The following is a 27,360-nucleotide window of genomic DNA, read 5'->3' as shown; positions in this document are numbered from 1 at the left end:
AGAAGAGATAGCTAATCCATCTTTTACTCCAAGACTCTCTTTCTTTAACAAAGAAATGTCCCTTAAAGACAAGCCTCCTTCTGCGTGCAGCACCTGAGTGCTGCCTCTCCTCGGCCACCCCGCGCGGGGCCGGGGGAGGCCCGCTGTCTGACGGGGGTAGGAGGAGTGGTTTCCCTGTGCCCTGAAACTCTGGTCCGACGGCTGGGACGTCTGACTTCGGAGCTGCGTCAGCCCGAGCAGTGTGATTGCCGCGTGCTCTGTAACGGGGCCGCGTGGACCAACGTGCCACGCACACAGCCCGAAGGACACAGGTGGCCGACAAGGTTGCGCTGACTTCTGTGCATAGGGCGTGATCGTTTGTTCAACGTCTACTTTGTGCAAGAGGTCCGGCCTACTTTGCCTCACTTAGTCCTGACAAGCCTAGAAAGCGAGATAATAATCATCTCACTTTAGACGTGAACAGACTGGGTCAGGACACTTCCACCAGAGAAACCCCGGGAGTGGGGGGGCAGGGAGGCCAACGCAGGCTCAGCCAGGCCCTGCACACCTTCCGTGGCGCTCACTGCCCAGCCTGGCCCCGGGGCTCGGGACCAAGGACAGGAGGAGCTGGAGCTGGTGGGTCCCCGCAGCCGCGCCTGGCTCCGGGCCTCAGGCTGCTGCCGCCCGGGTCCCAGCCCTTCTGTGCCAGTCGCCATGGGAGCAGGACGTCGCTCCGTGGCCTTAGGTAAGTGAGGGTGAGCGGCAGAACTGGGCCCGCTGGGCGGGTGGCAGGGAGGGGTGTGTATCTGACCCGCTCTTTTCTGCAGACTCTCCCCGCGTCCTTCCTGTGATTCCCCAGGCAGGCGGTGCTGCCGCCGCCGTGCTCAGCCGCGTGTTTGCAGTTGTCAGTGTCTACTGATTACAGTGCTAATATTTGCAATCTGCACACTGGCAAGGTTGGTTTTTTTGAGGAAAGTAAAGTTTATAACATGAAAAAGTAGATTATTTTCTGTCTCGGTGAAGTTCAGATTATTTTTGTAGTTTCCACTGGCACGATGAATACGAAGGAAATTTAGTATAAATATTACCACCTTCCTCATTTTGTTTCCCCAAAATGTACATAGATACACTTGCTTCTTCTTGTTATCTTGTTAATAACAGCTCTCTTGTGAAATAAATGTTAATATTTTGATAATAAGAAATACAGTTTTATCAGGAATAGGAATTGTGTAATGATGTCAGGGTTGCTCACCTACCATGCAATTTGATTTATTTTGTTTTCAGAATAACTAATTTTAGACAAAAAATTGAAAATGATATATTTAAGAGTAAAAACTCTAGTGTTTATATATAAACTATGTTTTTTGAATTCTAGTCTATTGAGGAATCTTTCCTGAAGCTGTGTAATATAGGGCTTGCTTAGAGGGTGAACTGAGAGACTGAAGGTAATTTGAGAATATTTTGGAACTTTTTTAGAACAAAAGTGCCACTTAGTTTCCTACTGTTTGTTTATCCGATAACTTGTTTTTTTCCTGGGATTTCTCATTGTTTACCAGTTAGCCCATTTAATCTTTCTCAAAGCCAGGTGGAAAGGAAAATGGAATTTGTTGCGTGTTATTTGGGATGACTTCGACAGTCTAAGTCCATGAACGTCAAGCATAAGACACACAATTCAGGAAGCTATAGACACTTCTAAATGCAAACCGATGTTTTGTCATCACCTCATCAATAAGATACAGCTCATACTTTTTATTTTTTAAGGATTTAACTTGACTATTACACTTTGCAATTTTTAGCAAAACAAATTGCCTGAGAAGCCTGTGTAAGGACAATAATAGTATCATAGTTACACGTCACAGGTCTGCCTCACTGTTGAGACTTCGCGTCGTAACACACTCACATACACCAGTCAGTCTTTTGTAGCAGATTTAACGCCATAAGCTTTTTAAAAGGTGATTTTCAGTATTAGCTTTTCAAATACAAATTTGCCAGAAAGGACTAAAATACGTCCACGCTGCAGGTGCGCTTTGCTGCCGAGCCGACCCTAACAGCAGCCGGGCGTGCTGCAGCCTTGCGCCGCTGGCCTCCGAGGGGGTGAGAAGAGCCGGGGGTGTGGCATCGGTCCCCCTGGGGCAGACGTAAGCCGACTTACGTCGCCTTCCTAGGGGGACAGTGTTTCCTTTACATGCAAAGGGTAACAGACGGGCGAGTTTGGTGAAAGGCCTCCGGTTACGAGTTCACTTTTCAGCTCAAACATCCCTCCAGTCTTAGTCTCAGTTCTTAAAATACGCTCTCTCTCCATCGCAGTGTTTCTCGCACTCCAGGCACCGCCTGCTGCTGACAGGTAAGAATCAGAGGTGGTCCCTCCTCTTGAGCTTGGTTGAAGCCTGGTGACAAAGAAGGGCCGTCGCAGGGTCTAACGGGCGGGCGGCCTAAGGATGCTGCCGGTGCGTGGTGGCTGTGGGCAGGAGTGGACCCCAGGGCTGCGGGGCCAGGCAGGCGGCCTGAGCGCAGGCAGGAGGGGCGCACGGCTGGGGGTGGCCGGGACGCCGGGGCCCCGCGGCAGGTGGCACCGGCTGGACAGGTGTGGGTTTACTGGCAGCGGGCGGGACAGCAGTGGGAAGTGTGGACAGAGGGGGCAGGATGGGGAAAGGAAAGAGCCCTGGGGGTCGGAAAGCCGCGGTGGTGGAGTCGTCGCGAGTGGAGTTTGCTCCCCAGATGGGGCGGGCCTGGGCGCAGCTGTGGGAGGAGACGGGGCTGGACTGGTGCCCAGCAGAGTTGAAGGCAGGGTGGTCCCAAACTGAGGGGCAGGGGACGGGTGGCTGGGTCCTGGATCTGGAAGATTTCCAGAAAGACAGCAGGATTTGGGGAGCAGAGGAGCCGCTTCCAAAGCGCTCCTCCTGGGAAGGGGTAGGTAGGAGGTGAGCAGATGTCAGCCGGGGGGTGGGGGTGGGGTATTTAACCAAATGCTGTGAGGCCCCAAAATAGTTTTGCAGGGGGAGACTTTTAGAAGTTTTGAGTGGATTAGGGAGGACACGGACCCCACCCCGCTCCGAACCCTTGTCCGTGTTAATTCTCCCCTTTCCAGTCGATGTACAGACTCCACTGACCGACCTCCAGGACCGGTCCTCAGTCCGCCGCACCGCCCAGGCTCAGCCACCCTAGTCCTTGGGTCAGCCTGTTTTACCTTCCTTACTCCCTTCCCTGTTTTCATTTTTGCCACCATCCAGTCCACTTCCTCTGGAATTACTCAGAGCCTCACTCCCCTGTTGCTCTTAGAATAAAATCCAGACTTCCCGTGAGACCCTGCCCAGCCCGGTCAGCTCTCTCGGGTCCTGTCTCTGCAGCAGGAAAGCTAGGGGCCGCCTGGGACTGGCGGCGTCTCCATCACTGGTCACAGGGCTTCCACGCGGCCAGGCACTGGGAAGGGTCTCGGAACAGCCTGCCCTGGAGAGGGCTGCGCGGAGGGAGGTCTCGGTGAGTGCCAGGAGGCTGAGGTTAGTCGTGGGTCCCAGAGTTTACAAGGAAGGCTTTCAACAGAGGAGAGGAGTAGGGCGAGGCGGGGGCAGCTCAGAGGACCGGGGGTTTGTGGCAGTAACAGACTGTGTAATTATGGTGTCGCAGGGAAACCGAGTGTTAGGAAACAGACCGGGACTGGATGTAGCCAAGCTGCCGACACCTCACTGGTTTCAGGCAACTCAGACCTTGGGAAGCTTTAGGGGTTGCACTTGGGCGTAACTACAGAGTCCTTCTGCCCCACTTTATTTTTTCATGCTTTCCAGGAATTCTTGACTTAGGGATTTGCTTTTTGCTCATGGGTGGGGAAGAGCAGTTTCTTGCTGGTTTCACTGTTTCTGCGTTATGCCAGGATAGAAGCTTTCCATCCTCTTCGGTGACCCCACAGTCAGAGACGCGTTTACATCACCTGTGATACAACTCATACAATAGACATGAAGCCTTCACACGAAACCTCTGTGTTATTGCCCTCTGATATATTTTATTCGATTTCATTTTTTTAAAGGGCTGGAGGGGACCCACTAAAAACCAATCTATAACTTGAAAAGCGCCGTTGGAGAAGATGGAGAGCTTCCCTCCCCTGAGCGCCTGCCTTGGTCTCGACCCCTTTAGGGAGAAGGAGGGAGAGACGGCGGGGGAGGAAGACGGGCTTCCGTTTGTGGCTCTAGGTTGTACAGCGGTGTTTGGAGCAGGTTCTGGGTATTTCTGAGTGAATAAGCAATTCAAAAGGCCCCGTCCCCGTCCTTTCCCTTCTGCCCTGTTTCCATGCATCCGTTGCGCCAGGTGGTGAAGTGGAGACTCGGTGCCTGTATCCACCTTCCATCACTGTAATTGCCTGTTTTCGAGGGAAACAGCCCTTGTTGCCACACATGCCGGAGGCAGGCTTTTGATTGCAAAGTTACTGTGCTGTTAAGCTCCTATAAATTATCCTACAGAAAGGCAAGTTTTAAATACTTTCACAAACTCTCTAGAAATTACGGGGCAACATTTACAAGCAAACATACTTCAAGTTAATAGTCCTTTAGATGAACAATGTCCGTTAACCGTATGAGCCAAGATGCAGAAGATAAAACTCCAGTATTTAAAGAGGACTTGGTAGCATTTTTACTTTACTCGAAGAAATAAAGCTCAATGACTGTATATACTTACCTGTTTCTTTTGGGTTTTTCTGATAATCAAGAGTTTATTGCTAAGAAGTTGGAAAATACAAAAAAAGAAAAGACGTCCTGCACTTGGAAAACCATTTAATCAACATTTTGTCCTATTTCCTTTCAGCTTTTCCTGTGCACATGTCATTTTTGTCCTTTTTATTATTCTTTTTGTGCAGTTTTTAAAATCTAGTTTGTTGCTTCCCTGATAACTGGTTGTTACTAATTTTTCGCTGTTCAGGTGACGACATGCATAAGGCTCTGACTGCTTTTGTGAGTAGTTCTTCATACTCTGATTATTTTGGTCTGGGGAAGTCTGCAAGTAGAATTTAGGTGAAGGAGTTTGGAGGATCTCAAGGCTTTGACACTGCCGAACGCACCTCCAGAAGTGTGCGCCGGGGGCTCAGTCACCGGCCGCATCTGCAGGTGCCGGGGTCACGCTCACTCTTGCCAGCTCCAGAGGGGTCTTTCTAGGAGAGGCTGCCATTTTGATAGAGGGCAAATGCAGTCATTTGAATTTGCATTTTTGTGATTATTTTGAAGGTAGGTGTCTTAATGTTTAGTAGTCATTTTTCTTTTGTTGACTGATATTGACTGCGTTTTGATTTAAGACATCATCTAAGTTAAACATACCGCTAAGGGGACGTCTCTTTGAAATGGGCTAAACGTTCATATACGGCCAGTTGGTAGTTTAAATTGGTACAGCTTTGCTGGAGGTCAGTTTTTATCCAAAACCGTAAAATATTCACAGAACATTGGAGCCACCGGTTGCGATTCTAGGGACATTGTCTGTGGGATGCTGTGGGCTGTGTACCAAGGTGGACAGACGTGTTCATCCCAGCACTGCTTATAGCCGTGAAAAATGGAAACACGCTACGTGTCCAGACAAGCTGACTGACCCATTCTCCTACTAAAGTGCAGGCGTTAAAAGTGGTCTCATGAAAACGAAGAGGCGCTCAACATCGATTAGGTTAAAACAAGAACGTGTGAAATACAGCACAGGACGACTCCTCTCTTCATGGGAATGAACGCACAGGGCAGAGTCTGGAAGGGCTGGCAGCGTGCTGTGTCTGGGCGGTGGGATTTCGCGCTGTGTTTCCCTGGTTGCTTATTTGTATATTCTGATGTATCTGCCAGGATACATGTGTGTGTGACAGTCGAAGCTCTGCAACAAAACAACAAAAATGAGATGGCCTGAACTTCATGAAGTGTCAGTGTTATCGGAAACAAACCCTTTTTTTTAAAATCAATTTTTAAATTTATTTTATTATTTTTTGCTTTTTTGGGTTTTTTTTTGGTGGGGGAGGTAATTAGGTTTCTTTCTTTCTTTCTTTCTTTCTTTCTTTCTTTCTAGAGGAGGTGCTGGGGATTGAACCCAGGACCTTGTGCATGCTAGGCATGCGCTCTACCCTCCCCTCCGAAACAAGACCTTTATAGCTCTGTAAAGTTATAGAGTATGTTGACTGTATCTAGTTGCTCTAGTTAGAATATTATTACATTTTAAAATAAGCTAATGTAAAGTGTCTTTAAACTTACTCTCATCACTTAATTGGAATAAATGGAATTTGCTCCATGTCGAGTTCAGGTGAAATGGAAATTCACCTTCACGGTTATCGGCAGATCTTCGTGGATACGCTGCCATGACCGCGCCCACTCCAGCTGGACCAGGAGGCGCTCCGAGGTGCTGCTCTCTCGTGCGGAGGAGACGTGTCAGCCCAAAGTCCTCAGGCTGTGTTAGAGTTTCTCTGAACTCCAGGATGGTTCCGTGTTGGGCAGTGAACCTCATGCCTTTTTCCTTCTGAAGGAAAATTAGTTTAAAAAAGATACTGAATGGGGCTGTCTCTCTCACCACATGAGAGTTAAGGAATGTGACGGAGATTCATTTTAGTGGTAGATGACCTGTGTCTTTAATAGAGGTGATCACTGTTACATTCTGCAGAACTCCTGGCTTTACTCTTGCCCTCAGGGGTGCCTGTTTCCTCTGCACCCTTGTGGCTTTGGATGACCAGCATGTCTGGAATTTTACTCTAGTTTTTGTCATCGCGGGAGCCGCAGGACCTCACGCGTTTACTTCTGATGCACCTGTGAGCATCCATGCATTACCGAAAGCCACGCCTGAATACTGCACATGTAGAGAACGACACGTGGGCCAAGACAGGTCATCCGGTACTTGGTGGTGTGTGACTAGGACTGGATGGTCTGTGGAACTGGGGAAAGTGTGAAGTTAGCTTCAATCCTGAAGACCTCTTTTGTTAGAAACCTTTCTAGGAAATCTCAGTGCGCTGTCTTGTATTTATTAAAAAAGCTTTTTTAGGTGGGGAGGTAATTCGGTTTACTTATTTTTAGAGGAGGTGCTGGGGGTTGAACCCAGGACCTCGTGCCTGCTAAGCACGCGCTCCACCACTGAGCTCTCTGCTCCCCCGAGTGCGCCGGTTTAAAGATGGTTTGTGCTGAACTCCAGTGCTGACCAGCTTCTGGTTGCAAGAAGCCACAAACAAACCGAGAGGCAGCTGAATAAAGCATTTTGTTTGTTGCGTAGTCTCTTCTTTGCTGTTTCTTTTCCTCTCTCCCTAGTGAGCTCTGACTTCCCAGTGACCCTGGGAGCTGGGGGGCTCCCGGGAAGGCCCCGCTTGGCCCCTCAGTGCTGCGCGGGGAGCCCTGCCGGGGGCTGCTGCTGTGGTCTGGCCTCTTCATTCTGCGATTCCCTCTTTCATTTCCTTCAAAGCGAGCGACTTCTGATTCGTGCCATGGGGTCTCTTGTGTTATCAGCGAGTCCTGATTGAGAGATTTGTCAGATAACGTGTTGGTCAGTAAGTAAGTTAAGATTCCCTGAGTGGGAAAGAAAGAGTTTTGCCCAACTTACACCACCTGCGTAGTGGGTTCGAGCCGCCTTCAGTACCCTCAGCATTCCTGCCATTCGGCGAGCCGCACCTGGTACCTGCCCCCGCTTCTGAGGTCCAGGTGCCTTGTGGCGAACAGGACAGGCACGTTCCTGCCAGCAGAGTACATGGCTGCATCTGTAAAGCCAGTTCCTGAAAAGAATGTGTGTGCAGACAGTCTTATGAATAATTAGTCCAGGGCGGTGCGCAGGAAAACTGAGATGTTTGGGGCACGTGTCTTCTCAGCCGCCTAAGAGGGCCACAGCTTCCACAAACTCCTGGGCTGATGGGCCGGTCACTGGAAGTGACTTCTTTCCTGTTTCTCCAGTGCTCCTCTTGACGTAAACAAAACCCATGGCACTTCAATATTCATCATGCATTTCCTGGAACACCCGTATTACTCATGCTGCTGAGAACAAACTTAAATCTGGGTTGAAATGTAATCAAGATGTGAAAATGTTCATATTCTTTGATTGGGCAATCCCAGACCCGGAATTTGTTTTAGAGTCCAGTAAGATGCATTTGTAGAGTTGTTGTTTTTTTTAAATATATTTTTATTGAAGTAGAGTCAGTTTACAAGGTTGTGTCAATTTCTGGTGTACAGCACAGAGCTTCAGTCATACATGAACATACATGTATTTGTTTTCATATTCTTTTTCACAGTAAGTTACTACAAGACATTGAATATGGTTCCCTGTGCTCTACAGTAGGAACTTATTGTAGGGTTATTTTGATGGTCTCCCCAACTCAAGAGAAAAGCCTTATGTCTCACAGAAGGAGCATTAAAAACAAAACTGTGGAATTTTATCAGATGGAGTATTTAGCATTGAAAATGATGTGTGAAGTGTCAGGTAACATGGAAAGATAAAAAGCAAAAAGGACAACACCCCGAACAGCGTGTATACTACGAATGTGATTTAAAATTACGTGCGTGTGCGGGTAAGGAGTGATGCTGTGGGTTCAGTGTGAGGGCAGCGTTATGCCATGAGCACCTTTTTCTTCCTTTATACTGATTCCATTAGTGTTGCTTAATATTTGTATGAAAATAAAACAAAACCAACCGAGTTAAAGCATCCATGCTGCACTTGACTTAGGAGTGACTGTTGATGTGCGCAGGCAGACGTCTTCCCTGTGACGTCGAACCCAGAATATGGAGAAGGCAGTGAAAGCAAGAGACACAGCTGAAAATGAACGCCGAACATTCTCAATTTTCAGCTGGGCTTGGAATGACCGCGGTGATGCCGGGAAGCGTCAGTGGGCACCGCGTCGGGACGTACTGCCAGGAGGCTGATCCGGGGTGTGCTCGGGGTTGCTGGGGTCCCACATTCAGCGAATTGTGTGGATTGTATCAATACAATCTTTTATCCCCTAGATGACTCAAGGTAGACTCAGATCCTGGATGCGATGCCCATAAGTCACATGGCTGGACTGTAAAACCAACCAGCAACTCAGGGAAGTCTGAAAGGCAGCAGTTAAGGTACGTGGGGGGTACCAGCAGTGAGGTCAGGGGTCTACATCCAAGTTCACACTTCTGATTTTAAAACAAGCTCCCATTAAGTGAAATCTTTCCCTGAGAATTCAGATTTAATGAAAAACTAGAGTATCCTAAAGTTACGCGGTTAGGGCAAAATGAAGAAATTTGGAGTTTCTATGAATTCACTTTTGAGTTAGTGAATTGAGTAATTTCACTGCACCAGGGATAGTTAAGAAATATGACAGGACATTTATAGCTGCTTGTTAGGTTGAATAGACTTGCAGAAGACGCTGTAGCTGCAGTTTTTAATACCTGCAGTTTTTAATACCTTAATTAAAAAAAAAAACAGTGTAGGAATACAGGCCATACCTTAAATTTGGGAGGGGTTTGAACTTTGAATCTTTAAGATCTTTCTTCGAATCCATCTAGAATGGAAAGACTTGGATCGTTCGTCCATGGATAGATTATAATAAAGTCAGTTACTTAGAAAGCCTTTTACCAAATCTCACTTAAACGCAGAATTCCGCATTGTCACACGCAGCCTGGAGCAAGCCGTCCGGCAGCATTTTGACGTGTGCCTTCCTGCAGCCAGGCATAAGCTGCTTGCCTCGCCCCTGGAGCTGGCGTTCGCTTAGTCATCCATTCACCCTTAAGGATTTGAATATCTTCTAGGTACCAGGCCCCGCGTCAGGTGCTGGAATACGCTGATAAACTAGGACCGCCAAGGTTCTTGCTCTCCTGGAAGTAAGCTTTTAGTGGGAGGGGGCAGACAAAGACTAGCAAACCAGATAACTGGGTTGTGATCAGCACTGGAGAATGGACGAGTGGTGAGGTGGTGAGAACGGAGGGGTGTGCTCTGGATGAGTCTCCGGAAAGAGACGAGATGCTTCTTGGACACTGCCCCTTCCTGACGGTCCCAGGAGCAGCCCCTGAGCCCATCAGTGTGCGCAGCTGAAATGGTGAATCAGCGGTTGGGGAGAGTAAGGGGGGTGGGGGATGTGCTCAAAACCTATTAGTCAGCTTGACCAAGAATCTTCTGCAACTCCAGCATGACTGAATCTACAGAGACAGTCTTTGTAGCTCCAGTTTGGTTCTAATTTTTTTTTTATCTTGGTGGGGAGTAGGTAATTACGTTTATTTATTTTTTTAGAGTAAGTACCCCAATTTGGTTGTTAATATTTTAGCCATCTTTTTTTTCTTAGCCATCTTTTAAATGTAGCATCTGCACCCAAGTTTTAACACCCAATTTTTAAATACAGCGTGTACGCAGCCAGCATCCACTGTTGGGCAGAGCCTCCTGACTTGCTAAGGCAAGTGCGCATCACAGCTGTGCCTTCATTGTGATGCGCTCTGTTTATTTGTGCGCTGATCCATTGATTATTCAACAGATACTTGTTGAGAACCTGCTAGGTCCTGGCGACGCAGCAGAGAACAGAATGGACGGTCTCTGGTTGACACTTGGTTTCTTTTCCTTTCTGATTTTATCCTAATATTCTGCTCATGTCACTGCTTAACGTCCTCTTTGGAAGACAATCTTCACGTGATGTAAATAGATCGATGCTGTGTTTCGCCACACTCAAACACTGAAGCATTTTTACTGCCAGTGGTTTTATTCCTTGGGATGTGGGTGGTTTAACTTTTATTAGAGTGATGTTGGTGTGCTAGATACTCAGCTCTCTGGGCCATTAGAGCCTCCTCTTTGTTTAGGGGTGTATAACTACTTGTCCCTGATGGATCGTGCGGTCCTGACATAGCCGGAGCGAGGCCCCAACTCCAGCACCATGAGATAAATCATTTCCACATTCTTGCTTAAGTGGCCATTTTAGTGCGAGAAGCACATTTTCTGTCGAGAGCCCGCGCCAGTGTCTCCTTGACCCAAGGTCGCAACAGTTTTTGAGCAACACAGGTAGGAGGGTTTAGGAAGAGCCTGAGAGATAAGAGCAAATCCTGTAGAATTTAAGGGTTTCCTTGGAGGAATTACTGACATTCATTTGAAACGGTTTAGTTCGCATCTATTAGTCACGACAGCAGGGACTGTCCCCTCTCCTCTCCTCGCTGACCCCCCAGGACGACTGAGTCCCAGTTCTCAGCGTTAGCGCAGCAGTGAGCATGTTTCTCTACACAGATTTCTGAGCTCGCGTGAACGTTCTGATCTCAAGACAATGAAACAGGCGTGTAGAATTTAGTCAATTTTTCCCCCTTTCTAATGCGTTTTATAACAAAACATGTCTCCTTTCATGTGTGAACATTAATGACCAATATCTGCACGACAGAGGCGCACCCCCTGCCCTGTCTGTGGGGACGACTGACCCCTTCCGGGGCAGGGCCGGGGGAGATGGGCAGCCCCCACCTCTCCGTCCGCCTGTGGAGCAGCTGTAGGCTTGGCCGGGGGAGAGCAGCTCCTCCTAGGATGTGAAATTCTGTTTTTGAGAAACAAACATCAAAACAAGGGTCTCACAGCTGTGGACTCTCCTCCTTGTGGGTCCAGTATCCAAAGTCTAGTCTAGGAGGGGCTTACTTGCAGAGCCTGAGGTGGCTGCAGGGGCGGGACCCACAGGTTTCCACAAACCATGTCCTCTCTGGAAGGAGGAAGGGTTCAGGATACAGACAGCTCCCCCCACCCCCGACCGATTTCTTTAGGAGAGGGCCCGGGACTGGGGTCTTCCAGAGAGGAGCCATGTGCCTGTACAATCTCACGGCGTCTGACGGTGCCACAGTCCCCAGCATCTCCCCGTACCCCGACGGGCTTCCTGAGTCCTGTTAACAGCTCTGCAATATTCCACTGGGGCCATGACCCATAATTAATATATCTTCTATTATTGGGCACCTGGGTTGATTCAGATTTTGTAGTGAACATCTTTTTTCTTCCGCATCATCTCTGAAGCTCAGTTTTCAGCAATGAGGTGACTGTGTCAGAGGGAAGAGGCGTTCCTGTGACGCTTGATACACATTGTTAAGTTGCTTTACCAAATGTCTGACCTTTTTCTTTGTACGACGTGGAAGGTGACTCATCAGCCGTGAGCCCGTGCTTACGTCTGGGGGCAGTTACTTTTATTCCCATGTTAGGCAGAGAGGGATGTTCTGTGCACATCTGACTTTCTTCTACTTGCCTTCATGACACAGAGCTGACTTGTTGAGAAAAATGTCCCGGCGGTGGGACATTCCAAACAACAGAGCCATCACTTCTGAGGAGTTTGGACTCATCCCAATTTCATAATCAGTTCCCAGAGTTGTTCCTATTTCTCTTGGCAGAGCTATCTGTTGGCGCGGTCAAAGGCAGCTGAGTGGCTGACGTGAGCTGCTCAAGGTACCTATTTTAGCATCAGGTTGGCATCCCGTGGCCAGGTGTCTGGGTATTTTGAGAGAAGTAATTTTGAAAAGTAATTTGCAATTCATAACTGTGAAGAGCAGCAGAACCAGATGCAGGCCCTCTGTGGAAATTCTGCCCCCCACCCCGGCCCCCAAATACCGACTGGAGGGCGCTCACGAGGTCTGGGGGGAAACACGGGGACCACAGGGAAGTCAGCTTGCCTCGATGTGGCCTGTGCTTTGGAGCAAATTGCTCTTCCTGGTTTCCCCCTCTGACAAGCAAGAATGTCGGAAACGAATCCCAAAGTCCCTACATTTTTTTAGGTTCTCTCGTCGGGCGGGTGACTCCGACTGTATCTTTATTTTTGTGGCCAAAGATGTCATGCCCCTGCTCGCTGGTGCTTCTGTCAGGCAACAGCAGGAAAGCACAGGGTATGCAGCACGACCGATGCTCAACTCGTCATTTCCACTGGCAGGCCCGATGGCGCGTCTGATTAGGACTAAAGGCTGAAGCTGTCTTAACTACCTGTGGCTTGAATTTACCCAGGTCCTCCCTGCTCCGCCTTCATATGTCAAAGATAAAACCATGGGGGGAAAGCAGCACTGACTCCCGTCCACCAGGTTAAGAGGAATTTGACCCAGTCTGTGGGGCTGCTCTGGAATTTACTGGCCATTACTCGGTTTGCTGACTGCAAAAATTTTAGCATAAAAAATAGCGCCCTCAGCACATCTTCAAACATGAAGGCCACCAGTATTTTATTTAGCATAGCATTTTGAAAATCTAAAGGCAATTTGATAAGGAAGACAGGCCATTTAGGGAAGGCGTAAAGGGTGAACGTGGGAGCAGGGTTCACTCTCTGTTAACGATACTGAATTATTTTTCACGCAGCCTGTTAGGAAGGCAGTTGCTCTCAGTTCCCCCTCAGGAGGCCTGGCCTGAATCGTGAAGCAGTCTGGACACTTTCGCACATCTCTCTGTAGCTGCCCTTGGGATTTTCTGTTGATGCTGAAAACCCCACCTTGAGAGGCGAGGTGAGGGTCACTGCGGCTGAACTTGAACAGTTTACCTGACCTCTCTGTTTCCGTGCTGTTGTGCGGGATGGAACCCAGGTAGGTAAAGCGCCCAGCTGCCCCCTGCAAGTGAGAATACTGTACTCGGGGGGACCCAGGTCTGCGCCCCTCCCTGGGAAGAGCTGGGGGCCGGCAGGGCCCAGGCCGGCGGGGCCGGGCTGTGGGAAGGAGTTCCCAGCACCATAAAGCCATCCACACCCTTTCCTCAAGTTCAGCTCTTTTTTTTGAGTGCCAGGTGCTGTTTAGGTACTAGGAGTACTGCCGGGAACAGACAAAGGCCTGCCCTGCTGGGGGAGACAGACAATAAACAAGTAAACAGACGTGAGATATCAGATGGAGATAACTGCTATGAAGGAAAGGCAGAGTGGGGAGCCGGAGTGCCGGCTGGAGGGATGGGCTTTTTGGGAGGGCGTTCGGATCAAATAAGATTGGATCAGCCCCTCCCCTGGGAAGTCACAGGAGTTCATCCTGGAGGAAGTGGGCAGAGGAGGCTCTGGGGTGGGGGGCGCAGAGCTCAGTGGTGGAGCATGTGTTCAGCATGCACGAGGTCCTGGGTTCCATCCCCAGCACCTCCACTAAATAAATAAGCAAACCTAATTACCTCCCCCTCCAAAAAAAGAATACCTGGGCAAAGACGTCCCAGAGAGCGCGCAGTGTGAGCAAAGGCCCAGAGGCAGTGGCCTTCTTGGTACCATCCACTGCAGAGGCCAGCGTTGCGGCTGCGGGGAGTGGACACGGAAGAGACCAGGGTAGGGATTGACCAGAGAGGTGGGTGGGGTGGCCAGGTCTTACAGAGCCGTGAAAGTTACGATAGGACCTTGTTTGGCTTTTATTTTGGTAGGAAGGGAAGCCCTGGAGAGTTCTGAGCAGAAGAGTGACATTGTCTGACTTCACGGGAGCGTTCATAGTGGAGGCGGGGCCAGGAAGGGTGGGTGGATGGGGGCAGATCTCTTAGAGCTGTGCCTTCCAGGATGGTAGCCACCAACCACGGGCAGCTATTTTAATGTAAATTAAATTTTTTTTAATTAAAAAATTTCATCAGTTGTACCACCCATGTTTCAAGGGCTTACTGCCCACGTGTAGCGTAGTGGCCACTAGTGGCCACTGCACTGGACGGCGGGGTATGAATCTTCTGTCCCCACAGCGTGCTCTCCTGCATGGGTCTCAGGCCTGTGGGGGGGCTGTGGCTTTACTCTGGGTAAAGGGAAAGCCACGGGGAGGTTTCAGGCGGAGGAGGGACATGCTCCGGGTTCTGATTTCAAAAGACCCCTGGGGCTGCCGTGTTGAGAATGGACTGTGAGGGTCAGCGGCAAAAGCAGGGGCGGGGCATCTAGGTGCGGGATGGCTGTGTCTTGGTTGAGATGGTGGTGGTGGTGGTGAGAAATAGTTTGATTTCAAATATATCTTGAAGGCAGAATCGATGGGCTCTTCTGATAGAATTGGTGCGTGATTTGAGATGAAGGTGATAAAGTGCTGTGGGTGGTGGGGGGGAGAGAAGGCAAAGCCCAGGGGACGAGGGTCCCCAGCATCCAGACCTGGTGCGGAAGGCAGGGAGGGGGTCTGCGAGCCCTCCCAGCGACAGAAGACGAAGCAGGTGAGGGGCGAGACAGGTGTGGTGGAAGTCTCAGGATGCTGGAAGGTGAGCTGAGAGGAGAAACAGAAAGCAGTTGCTGGGCTGTGATGGGGCCCGTTTGGACCTGGTGACCACGAGCCCATCTGTACTTGAGAGCTTCTCCAGTGGAGTCTGACTGCTCACATGCAAGTAAGGGGCAAGGAGGTGGCCAGGCCCCTCCAGGGCTGATGACTTCCTGGATGGATTGGTAGGAAATACAAAGGTGAGGGGGCTCAAGGGGTTGGCCAGCAGGGCATTACAGAGGGTGGCGGAATTGAAACTGAATAAGGAGGGAAGTTGTAGATCAGGCAAGTTGGAAGCAGAGTCGCTTATCAAAGAGCTAGATGCCTGGCCAGGAATGTCACAGGTGGTGACAAGGTCAGGCCTTTGAAATCCAGGCAGATATCTCCATCTTGGGCTGACTCGCCAAGTCTCAGAATCCCATGTGATCTCTCCATGGACCCCACCTAGGCAGGTTTGTACCCAAAAGCCCCAGCGCGTGGGGTTGGGAGCCCAGAGCCCTTGGCCACGTCCAGGCCGGCCACACACTGGCTGCGGAGCTGTGGGCCTTGAGGGAACCACCTTTCCCGTCCCTTCCGGCTCGAATCTGTGACGCCTCATTACTATCACAGTCTTTTCCCAAACACCGACCTTCAGCGTGGACCCTGAAGCAGTGGCCTATTAGCAACGTGCCATCTAGCAAACATTTATCTTGGAACAGTAAACTCTTGGCCAGCCGCCTTCCGGATCGCGTGACCACGTGGTCATCTGTGCCAGCAGCGTCTGGGCTCCGTGTCCTGCGGGTCCTGGGACGGCTGGGTCTCTGCTGTTTTCTCCAGCTCCCTCCACCTAACCAGCATCTATCTCTCTTAATCTTGTCAGCGCTCTGTAGGAGAGTCCTTCAGCAGAGATGACAGAGGCGAATCCGATGTTGTGACCTGCAAATTCCTGTGAACCTCGGAACACTTTATGGGTATGTGTTCAGGAGGGGTTCCAGGAGGCAGAGCTCCGGCCCGGCCCCGCCACACTCCCTGCCCCCCCACCCCCGGCCTGGCCCCTCCATCTCTCTTCCCTCTCTAGGCCAGGCAGAGAACTAAGACCAATCCAAGGTAAATTATTAACAAGATGGTCTAGCTTGGGCTTTGTGGGCTTGGCTGATGAAGTAAGAGGTAGCTTTTAGCTAAAATAACCGCATTGTTTGCACAAGTTTCCTCCTTTGACTTTTCCAGGGTCATTAGAACCAGCTAACAGCCTTACCTGCTGTTTGAACGGGTAGAGCCTCTGGGGGGACAGAAAACAAAAGAAGGGTGTTGAAATGCAAATAGACCTCTCTGGGTTCCAAATAAAGCCAGAGCTGACATCAGAGTCCCCACCGAGGTCTGTGGAAAGGCTTTAGAAAAATCTCACCTGGTGTATTTCTTTTCACGCACTGGAGTCCCAAGGTAGGAAAGAAAAACAAAAACAAAATAAAAACAAACAAAGGATTTCATACTTGGTATTTGCTCAGTGCCAGTTGAATAGCTAATTGTTTCTTGTTTTCGTTCCCTCCCCACCCCCGCCTTTTTTTCTGCCTGAATAGATAATCCGTACAAAACATCCATTCATTCTACAAGTGAAAATTTCAGGAGTACTCGATACTGACCTTGGCAAGACTAATGGACCAAGATTGAGTGATGGATTTGTGTGTGTCGTGGCTGACGTGCATTTTGGTGCTATGTAAGCCAGTTCAAGAAAATTTTAGCAACAGGATAGGAAGATTTACGGGGGTCTTAATTAACGAATACGATGAAGGCTTGAATTTGTAGATAGAATTCTAAGACACAACATTATTTTTATAGCTTGTTTTTGTTGCTTCAAGAAAGGACCTGCTGATAATTAACGGTGGCTTCCTCTTCTGTCTCAGTGTTACCCCTCATTGACACATAGATGATTATTTTTTAAGGGAAATAAAATAAGGAGGACTTACCCTGTGACAGCCTAGCGAAAAGAATACGCTGTATCAGAGTTTTAATTGCTACATTAAATATGCGTTCTTATCTGATTTCTGCTATGAACTAGCTGTACGACTTTGGGTAAGTCATTTAGCTCATTTTTTTTGTAATTTATAACACTGAAATGACAACCATGTGATAGTGAAAAAAAATTTGTAAAAGTGTTTTAAAGTCCCATGAGAAAGGCCCAGTCAGAAACCACTGCTGGGTTGGTTTTTTAACTGAAAACATCTGTCGAGATTTGCAAATAGTAAGTACTATATATAAAGTAGATAAACAACAAGTTCATACTGTAGCGCACAGAGAACGCTATGCAATACCTTGTAGTCACCTGTTATGAAAAAGGGTGTGAAAACAAATATATGTCCGTACATGTATGACTGAAACATGATGCTGGACACCAGAAACTGGCCCAACATTATAAACTGACTAGACTTCAATTTAAAAAAAAAAGAAAGAAATTAAGAATGAAAATTAAAAAACAAAAAAAAGAAAACATCCCATCTTAGTGAACCTAAGTTTTAGTACGTTAGTTTGTTTTTTTAAGCTGTCATTTTTTTCAGGTGCTTCTGAACTCTTCAATTTGTTCATGGAAAGAAATGCCGTTAATATAGGGTGGCTACGTAGCAACGTTTTCTGGTAAAATAATCTCTTAAGTCCTGACACACAGTCGCTAACTGTTGGCTTTGTAAGGTCAGGACCTGCAGACCGGCCCGCTGGCTGTCAGCAGTTCAAACACAGGACGGCACCAACTCGAATAAACACACAGCCCAGCAGAGCCTGCACAGGGCCGCCGGGCCTGGATGCGGCTGCGTCGGAGCAGAGGACCCGCGGCCACGTTGCGGGGGGCGGGGGCGCGGGGTGCCGGCGCGGGGTAGCCACGCCTTAGCAGAAGGCAAAGGTCAGGGGGCGGGACCCGCGCGCGCAGACGGTCTCAAACGGCCGAAGCCGCTAACCTGCGGGCCAGCTTCCCCTGCTGACTGCGGCGGCTGCTCGGGGAGAAAGCTGGCGTTCCGGCCCCGGGCCTCCAGGAAGCGCGGCGGCGCGGAGGTGCGCGTGCCGCGGGGGCGAGCGGAAGCCGGGCTGCAGGGCCGGAGGCGCCCTGCCCCGTGTCCCACCGTCTCGTGTTTCCCTCTTCGCAGAAGAGCTGAGGCTGTTGACTTTTTCAGGGGTTGCAAAGCACGTTGGAGAGAGGAGAAAGGCGCCGTGCGAACGTGTCAGCGTGAAACGCCAGCGGAGGCACACTTTAATGAAGACAAACGCATTCTTCTCTGGATAATCGGAAGCTTGTGCAAGAGTAGGGGGTTTGATTTCAGACTGAGTGTTATGTTTGCAAAGTTTCATTTGAGCAGGGTGAATCTGGGTTATTGTTTGCCCTATTACTCCACCTCGCTCACTGAGAGGAAACTGTTAACCAAGTTGCCTTACTAGAGTGTAGACAGGTTAATTGATGATCAGAGATCAGACCCCCAGCTTTTCAGAAGTGTGCGTTACAGTTTAGTAACTTGACTTTCCAAGAGGGAGGCTAACCTGGGTTGAGTACACGGCACCGTCCCTGGGTTTCTATGGGTGCTGTAAACAGACCCAGCAATACAGTGAATTCTCTGCAGGTTTTTCAAAAGTGCGTGTGTTTTAAGGAAATGGAGGCACCCGTTTTATTCCTCACTTTCCCAGGACAGCTTACCAGTACCAGCTTGAGATTTTGAATTCTGACTTCTTGGTGGACATCACTTGGCTCTCTCACTAATACGTAAAGCTTTCTAATATGGAATTCAATTTTTTTTTGTCCTTTTAATCGTACAGCCAGCATCTCACCATTAAAAACAAGAAAAAAGTATCATTTTAAACCCCCATTCTTTCAGCCTTCTTTCTACTCTCCAGCTGGTCCTGAAATCTTTTCGGTTTTTCACTCTGTGTCTAGCATCTCTCTTCTGATTCCCACTAAACACTGTACCATATTCCCATCACTCAACGTTACCAACTGTTAGCATTTTTGTCATGTCTGTCTTGGGGTTTTTAATGAAAGGAAACATTGGAGATAAAGTCAAGCTCCCTGTGAACACCAATTCCATCCCCTCCCTCTGTCCTCACCTCACAGAGCCCACGTTCAGTTTGACACGTGCTTTCAAAGTATTTTATATATGATTACGTGTACTCGTAATTAATACGTGGTATTGTTTCAGGAGCGCATACACCTATAGATGGATTCGCATGTATCTTCCTCTATGTTTGCTCACTTCCACTGAACGGTGTTTTTGAGACTGATCTGGGCATACGTATACACACATCCTCGTTTTTAATTGCTCTCTGATATTTCATGGTATGAATAATACCGCATTTTATTCATCAGTCCATCAGTGGATGGGTAGATTGTTACATTTTTCACTGATACAGATTATGCTGTGTCACTTTCCCCGGGGTTGCACGTGGGCAGTATTTCCTTCGGCTGGATATCTAGACGCAGAATCTACATTGTGAATATGCCCAATCTTGCTTTTAAGAGACGGCGCCATATTGATTTTCAGCTGTTTGAAAGCTGTTTCCCCAAATACTCTGCAATGCTTGCTGACTTATTTTTATTTGTTAAAAAAAAATTCTTTTTTCTTGTGATGAGAACTTCTAGATCTGCTCTCGGCATCTGAGGGACGTGCAGCGTGGTGTCGGTGACGGAGCTGTCTCTGTGCTGCGCGCGGCACCCTCAGCTGATGCCGGGCGGCTGCTGGCTTAGGGCGACGCAGCTTCTCTCGGGGTTTCTAGCCTCACTTGGGTCTGTTCTGCTCACTGGGCGTCCCGGTCAGACTGTCCCCCAGAATCCTGCTGGCCCAGGGGCAGCCCGGCTGCCTCTCACCAGAGTGAGCCACAACGCACGTCCTCAGGCTCAGCTCTTACTTTTCTGTCCCTGCAACTTGATCATGCTCTTCTGCGTTACTTTATTGATTCAACAAATATTTATTGAGTTCTTTGCTTCCTGCCAGGTGCTGGGAATAAAGGGCCAAACAAGAAAGACAGCATCTTGGCCCTCGTGGAGCAGAGGGTGGGGATGGCAGGAAAGAAACCAGTGAAAAAATGAACACGACGATTTTTCATAGTTTTAAGGACTAGGAAGAAAGCAAAATGGAACGTCAGTGTGACTTTGTATGGTGGGTGTGTGTCAGGGGGACGTGTTGAGGGGTGCAGGAGAGTGGATTCATCCAGGTGGAGCCTTAGCGGGGCAGGTGCTCGGGGAAGGCTTCGCAGAGGAGGTCCTGTTCCTCCTGAGACTTCAGCGTGAGGCCAGTTCACAGGGCTGGCCTGGGTGCCCTGAAGACCAGGGCTGCCCCTGTGGCGGGGCGGCTGGGTCAGGAGAGTGGCGGACGCCCGAGGAGACTCAGACAGGCAGCGGCCTGCCGCCTGGGGCCCCTTCCACTGCCCTGTGCCCTTTGAAGCCTTGGTGCAGTCCTCTCGGCATGGCCTCCCCGAGCCTGCCAGCTGGCAGGCCTCTGCACATCCCCAGCGCAGGGCCGCTGTCTTTGTGAGGTGCTTTCACATCTTGGTGTCTGTCTGCCCAAGAACTAATTCATTTTCATTTTGCTGTTTTGTTTCTACCTCGTAAGGGACAGTACTCTTGTCTGGAACGAGGCGGGCAGAGGGAGAAAGGGACGATGCAGAAGGAGCCTGTCCTTTCTGGCCGAGTCCCTTGGTAATGAACTGCCTTCCAGTGAAGTAAACCTTTAGTGCGTCCAAGCTAATTCTCAAAGTGGCAAATATAATACATGTAATTTTCCTTAATAATTGGTAAGACTGGTTGTAGTTCTCGGCGACGTTTCTCACCCCACCCAGGTTTTTTCTTAGAATAAGAATCTGTTATTGATGGTTATTAAGTCTTCATAGTTGTGAACCGCCTTGTTTTCGATGCTGTGTCTGCTCTGAGCTCTAGCTTTTCACGAGGCAGTGACGGTGCGTTACCTGCGGGGGGACCTCTCTCAGGCATCACCAGCCGCGAAGGGAGCGTTGCACGTGGAGCCTGAGATATTTCACGAGAGTTATGTCCCTCTGTCTTCAGAATGATCTTCGAGCCGTGGCTCAGGTGTGCCCTACAGATAAAGAACCTGCGTTTCAGAGCAGCCATTTCTTGTCCCCAGGTTACAGAATTAGTGAACAGTGAGTCGGCATTTAAATTTGGGCTTCTGACCACATCTCTGTGAATGCTTTAAATACTAATACAGCGAACAGTAGCCACTGCTATTTCTGGACACAGCCTTGGGGCTCTTAACCCTAAGCCTAGCCCTGCTGGCCCCTCCTTCCCTCGTTCACCCTCATTTCCTCCCAGCACTTGTCACACAGCGAGCAGCAGTCCGGCAGCCGTGAGAGCCCAGGGTCAGGAGAGCTACTTGGCCTGGGTCAAGGTCATCTCTGCCAGCTCACCAGCTGTGCGGGCAGGTTATTCCCCATGTCTGCGGCTGGGGTCCCTCACCGGGTGGTTCTAAGGACTAAATGGGGTGATACACACACACCAGGCTTAGGGGGAGCCTTGAATCCTGGATTTAGGAAGCTCTCAGTCAATGTTCGTGTAACCCTAGGTCTGGGCTCACCCGGCCCGGGAGCCAGCTGCCCCACCAGGCTCTGGACCCCCCTGCCTCCCCACTCCTCGGCAGCTGCCCTACCCAGCAGGCCGACGGCCTTGTCTCCCCTGGGGGAGCCCAGCTCTCCGGGCTCCCGGGCAGCACCTGGGTGCAGCTGGCTCTCAGCGCGTTTGCTGAGCGGCTCTCTGCTGCTTTGGTTCCCCATCCGTGTGCTTTAGGGATTCCAGTCCCCTGAAACTCTGTCCCCATGGCTTCCAGTCTGATCCCAGATGACTCATGAATCTGTTCCTCTAGTGCTGACCCCTCGTTCCATCTGTGTTTCCAACTAACCATTCGTAAAACAAAGTCTTGCAGGCATCCCAGCTCCACGCATCTCAGAGCAAGGCCCTGCCTCCTCTTGCACGCCGGGTCCGCTCACGGTCCCCAGCTGGGCTGACCACGTGCCTTCACCCACCGGGTAGAGACCTTGGGGAAAAGCTGGGCTCTTCCCTGCTCCCTCATGTACCCTCGGCCTGCATCTGGTCAGCCCCCAACCCTGACCAGGACCCAGGCCAGGGGTCTGGGGCCTGCGTTCGGCCCCCGACTCCAGAGCGCGGACCCTGAGCCTCAGACCCCTCTCTCACCTGAGGGCACGGCTCTGGCTGGTGCTGGTCGGGTCCCTGACATTGTAGCGGGCTCACCCTGTCCCCCATCGCTCCCACCCTGTGCCCCACCAGCCCCCCTCCACATTCTCCAGCGTTATCTGTCTGAAATCCAAATTTCGTCCCATGACCCCACTCATAAAAGCCACTGTTGGTTCCCTGTGCATCCTTTGGTCTGAGCGCCTCACCAAGCGTGAAATCCCCTTCTCGGTCTTTCCCTGGCCTCCCCCCGACTCTGTGGCCTCTACAGCCAGTGCACCTCAGCCTCCTGGCCTCCTGGACATGGCGATGTGGCAGGCTCGGCACAGGCCACGCCAGGCCTACGACCCCCTCCCTCCCCTTTGCTTAGTGACATCTTTTCATCCTTTACCTTTAGGCTCTAAGCCACATCCTCTGTGAAGTCTTTCAAAGAGGCCCCTCCCACCAACATACCTCGGAGCTCTGTGGCTATAATCTGGGTGGACGCACTGTTTTTCTTTTGGGGGGGTGTGGAATTAGGTTTTACTTATTTATTGTTTATTATTATTGTTAACTTTTTAAAATAGAGACACTGGGAATTGAACCCAGGACCTCGTGCATGCTAAGCATGTGCTCTGCCGCTGAGCTCTACCCTCCCCCCACAGCGCCCTCCTCGCACAAGTGGACGCGTTTCTGAATGAGAAGAGCGGATGGCAGGTCCAATAGCCCAGCCTGCGCTCCTGGAGACAGGAGGGAACAAAGCCCAGGAGGATCTCATGAGACGGTTCCTTGTTCCCTCTCTCCGCCCCGTGGAGAGGCCAGGAAGGTCCTTCCAAAGCAGGGAGCTGTTGGCGCTCCCTGTATCTGCCCAGAGGCTGGCCCCCTGCCCAACATGACCAGCTCATGAAGAGCACCCCAGGCCAGAGAGTCCTGAAGATTTGAACGGATCCAGACCTCATGTGTAAGTTCCTCCAAATAACCAGCCAACCAACAAACCAGTGGAAGCCCTGGGTTTGAGTCTTGGCTTCATCACTGGACCAGTTTACGTCTCACAGCCTCCACTTCCTCATCTGTAAAATGGGGATAATTGTAGTTACCTCCAGGGATGGCTGGAAAGATTACACGAGGGAATAGAAGGAAGCTAGCTCGCACAGGGCGGGGCTCAGGACTCTGTTTCAGACAAGCATGTGCAGCTCATCACTGTAAACAGGAACTGGGGGTGAGGTCGTGTGCTGAAATAACTTCTTAAAGTGAAGACACTTAAGAATGTCACTAATTATCTTATCACAGCTTTCAGCTAAGAAGTGGTCTGACTTTTCAGGACACGAAGCGCAGCCCGCCAGGCGGTGGCTGTGGTCATTCACTGCTGGCTTGGCTGCAGCTTTGTGCTTCAGTGGCTGTGACCCCAGAGCAGCAGGCCTAGCAGTCACAGGGGTGAATGTTTCAGAGATTCCTGGGCCCCACCCACCCCTACTGAATCAGGGCTGGGGGCAGGAAGAGCACTGTTAATCTGCACTTACAAAAACCTCCCCGTGTGGCCTCGATCACCTGCAAGGTTTGGGAACCGCTAGCGTGCACGCCACTGGAAAAGCACAGCGCTCGGAATTCTTGGCTTCTCAGCTGTGCGGTCCTTGCCATTAAAAGAAGTTAGTTTCTTCGCCTCTGCGTAAACAAGCCTCGATTTCTGCAGGCCTGTTCTTTCTTCGCTGTGCTCTGTTTATCCTGCAGGTGGAAAAAAATGACTCCACTTAAACAATAGGAGAAAGAAAGGTGCAAACACACCAGCTTCCTCACCTTTTTAGCATCCGTGAGGTCTTTCCTGCCGGGGCAATTTAAATGATAATGTCCTTAAGTCCAACAGTCTTTTTAGCAATCAGATTAAAATTGTTTTTATGAGAGTCTTATTTCTCTTTTCTCCATTATATATACATATATATATATATATATATTTTGGCTAGAGAGGCATATATTTAGATTCTTTGATCTTTTAAACCTTAAATTTAAAAAAAAATCCCCTCCTGGTATCTTCTCAGCAGTATTTGCAAGAGGAGAGAAAGGCATCTACCCTCAAAACCTGAGGTCTGCAGTTCACAGGCGCTGAGTCACCTCGTCTCCGCAGGGCCACACGTTTTGCACCTGGGAAAAGGGCTGCAGAAGATCAGACTGCGAGCTGGTGTGTCACTAATTTAAATACAAGTAAGAAGATGGAAGGGGATGGTGCATAAACAGGGAAACTTACTGCTGAGTCTCAAACTTGTTTTCAGAGACTTGTAATAGTCTGATAAATCCTCTTTCTGATTGGTAATATGTTGGTGAAGTTCTTTAAATGTTTTTTCCCCGTTCTTGGAAAGTGAAAATGAATATAAATGGCGAAGCACTTGTCTTGCATTGTTTAGAAAAAGGAGAAAATCAGTCTTTGCCATTGTTCTGAAGTTCTGCATAATTAAGATTCTTGAGTTAGTTTTCTTTTAAAGAATTAATAACAAGAAAAGGGTTGTAATGAGCCAGATATTAAGAGCTGGTGATGTCTAACTTGGGCTGAACTTTTAGGAAGTCTCTTTTCCTATTTTGATCACGTAGTTGAATCGCCAGGAGACGTTACTGCAAGTGTGTTAATCGGGGAAGTGGCAGGAAGCTACAGTTTCCTCAGCCCCAGAAGGAAAGTTTAGAGAACTCTTGATGGGAAGGTGGACTGTAGACAGAGATAAAAGTTGGAATAACTTGTATGTATACCTGCTGGCTTATTTTTATAATAGAAAACTGGTTCCCTCAAAAGTTAGTGCTTGGTGCCTGAGAGTGCGCAAACATTCACAGAAGTCAGAAATTTCTCTTCACCGGTATTAACAGACATCCTGATGTCATGTCACAAGGTGGACATTCAACATCGAGCCAGTTAACGTGGTCTCGGTCCAGCAGTGGGAGGTGGTCCCTTGTGGACGAGCCTGGGGGCCCAGCGTCCCTGAACCAGCATCTGGGACGTGCCGTTGGCTACGGCCCTGCCTGCCTGCCTCCTACAGGCTGGCCACCGTGCTTCAGTGGCCTTCTCCCCTCCCGTTCGTCCTCGTAGTCACCCACAGAGGAGGCACTGTTCTTTTTACCTTCAAGCCGAGTGTCCTAGAACTCGGAGGCTGAGTCACCCCCGCCGTGCTCGGGCAGAGGGACTCTGAGCTCAGGGAGGTGACTGCTCGCCGGCCAGGCCTGCTCAGTGCGGGGGGCGGGGGGGGCGGCACCGGCGGCGTGGGGTTCTCGCTCTCCCTCAGTGAGCCGTCGCCCCGGAAAGGGCAGAAGAGCTGCAGATAACCACCTAGGAGGCCGGGGGACCCAGAGAAAGAAGCTAACTTTGTGCACTTCTCTGCTCAGAGCTGTTCTGCCGTTGACCCTTACAGATGAAAACCCGAAACGTATGGAAAGTCCATTGTGTTTCCTCCAGTTTAGGTCGGTGGCCAGAGTACAATGACTTGGCATGAAAAGAACAAACAAACAGGAGCCCTGGGTTCCCGGCCTTCGCTGGACTCTGCCTAGAGCCGGGGAGCACGTGGGGAAGGGGGGGCTGGAGGTGGGGCTGGAAGGCAGCGGACGTGGACACCCAGCTTAAGACGTGGGTTGTTTATTTCACGGTGGTGGCAGCTGGATTTACACTAGTGCCCCGTGTGCCAGACACCGTGCTACGCACATTACACACATCTAATCACTCACTCTTCGTACCTGCCCTTTTAAGAAAGATGGTGTCATTATCCTCTGTAGATGAAGACACTGGCTCAGAGAGGTCAAAGGTTACATTTCCAGTAGCTGCCTGTGACTCAGGCGGTCCTAGTCCAGAGTCCAGCCTTTTAGTCACTAGCCTGGCTTCTCCTGGAGGTCTGGCCCTTCTCAGCCGGGGGTCAGAGGGTCAGAGGCTGAGGGCTCCAGCCACGTCCCTGGAGACGGCTGGCTTCCCTTGCTCCCTCAGAGGACATGCTTCACTTGCAGAGGGACGGCCTTCAAGTGCGGCGGGGCCTTGAAGGGACTCACCTCCGTGGCATATTGATCTGGTGGCTGTGGGGAGAGAAAGGGCGAGGGTGCTTGGGAATTGGGGAGGGCGGTAGACTTGGGGGGAGGTTAGCTCGGCGTGGGGCTCTCCAGCGAGCGGAGGGCTGACCCGGCCGGCCGTGCAGCAGGCAGTGGAGGGAGAGGCAGGCAGTGAAGAAAGTGAAATCGGTGGTCCGGGCCAGAGGAGCGGTTTCCAGATGTTCATCGCTCATACATACACCCCTTTCCCAAATGGATCCCCCTGGAGTTAGTCCATCTCCCAGTTTACAGGAGAAAGGCACATCTCTGCTCTGGTGTGTTCTGAGGAGTGTGCGACAGTCTCCTGGGCTCCAAGGGCTGATGCAGGCGTGAGCCCTGCTGATGCCTCCTTGCACAAGCCGGGTGGTGTGGGCTGCAGTTCCCACCGTGTCCAGGGGACACCTGGATGTAACTTCTGACGATGGATTAAAGGGCGAGCCTGGGGCTCTGCCTCGTGCAGGTCTCAGAGATGTGAGCAGCACGGCTCTAAGTGGGACATGCGTTTCTTCGCCTGTTTGTTTGAGGGGAGTTTCTCGTGATTGCGTCTGTAAAAGGCAAAGTCGTGATGCTGCTACACTGGAATGTGTCATTACAGTCACGAGGCACCCACAGACCCATGAGCTAATCGCTGGAAAACGAACCCAGTGCATCTTGTCAAGGGTTGTATTTCCACTAAGATTTTACCTTTCATGTTTAATAATTGTCCAAATTTTGTGGTATCCTTACGATGCTCTGAGTCATTGGGTGCTACTAAAAACTGGAATTTACCTCAGTTCAGTCCAGAAGAATTTTTTTTGAGGGGGCAGGTACTTAAGTTTGTTTGTTTATTTATTTTTTAATGGAGGTGCTGGGGATTGAACCCGGGACGTCATGCATGCTAAGCATATGCTCTACCACTGAGCTGTACCCTCCCCCAGAAGAACTTTTTTGTGTGTGCTGTGTAGATGATGGTCACAGAAATTTTAAACGTTTTAATCTTGAATTACGTGCATAGTTTGTGGATGAGCTACACGAAAAGGTTATTGATAAAAGATTTTGAAGCATAAAAATAAATTTGGTTTAAATCTGTTAGCAACACAAAAAAAATTGTACGCGAATGTCTATGGCAGCATTAGTCACAACAGCCAAGAAGCAGAAACCGCCCGAATGCCCTCACCTGATGAACGGCCGAAC

The 27,360-nt window shown here is 50.0% G+C and overlaps 1 long non-coding RNA gene across 9 annotated transcripts in view; it reads left to right on the top strand.

Annotated features, from left to right (window-relative positions):
• The first annotated feature begins 13,396 nt into the window (after positions 1–13,396).
• The window catches only part of LOC106729494, a 28,793-nt gene continuing 14,829 nt past the window's right edge, over positions 13,397–27,360 (top strand). Inside the window, exons 1-8 of one of the 9 annotated variants that reach the window (XR_004314714.1) lie at positions 15,308–15,961; positions 16,218–16,430; positions 16,568–16,704; positions 16,892–20,119; positions 20,573–20,658; positions 21,022–21,119; positions 22,806–23,101; positions 24,174–24,511. This is a non-coding gene — a long non-coding RNA (uncharacterized LOC106729494). Of the gene's footprint in view, positions 13,416–15,305; positions 15,962–16,217; positions 16,431–16,567; positions 16,705–16,891; positions 21,120–22,727; positions 23,102–24,173; positions 24,512–27,360 lie in introns of those variants that run through there. The other 8 variants (XR_004314709.1, XR_004314708.1, XR_004314713.1 and 5 more) reach the window with 8 other exon arrangements.

Source organism: Camelus ferus, chromosome 23 (genome assembly GCF_009834535.1).
Source record: "Camelus ferus isolate YT-003-E chromosome 23, BCGSAC_Cfer_1.0, whole genome shotgun sequence".
Taxonomy (NCBI): Eukaryota; Metazoa; Chordata; class Mammalia; order Artiodactyla; family Camelidae; genus Camelus; species Camelus ferus.
This window is presented reverse-complemented; position numbering and strand designations above follow the sequence as displayed.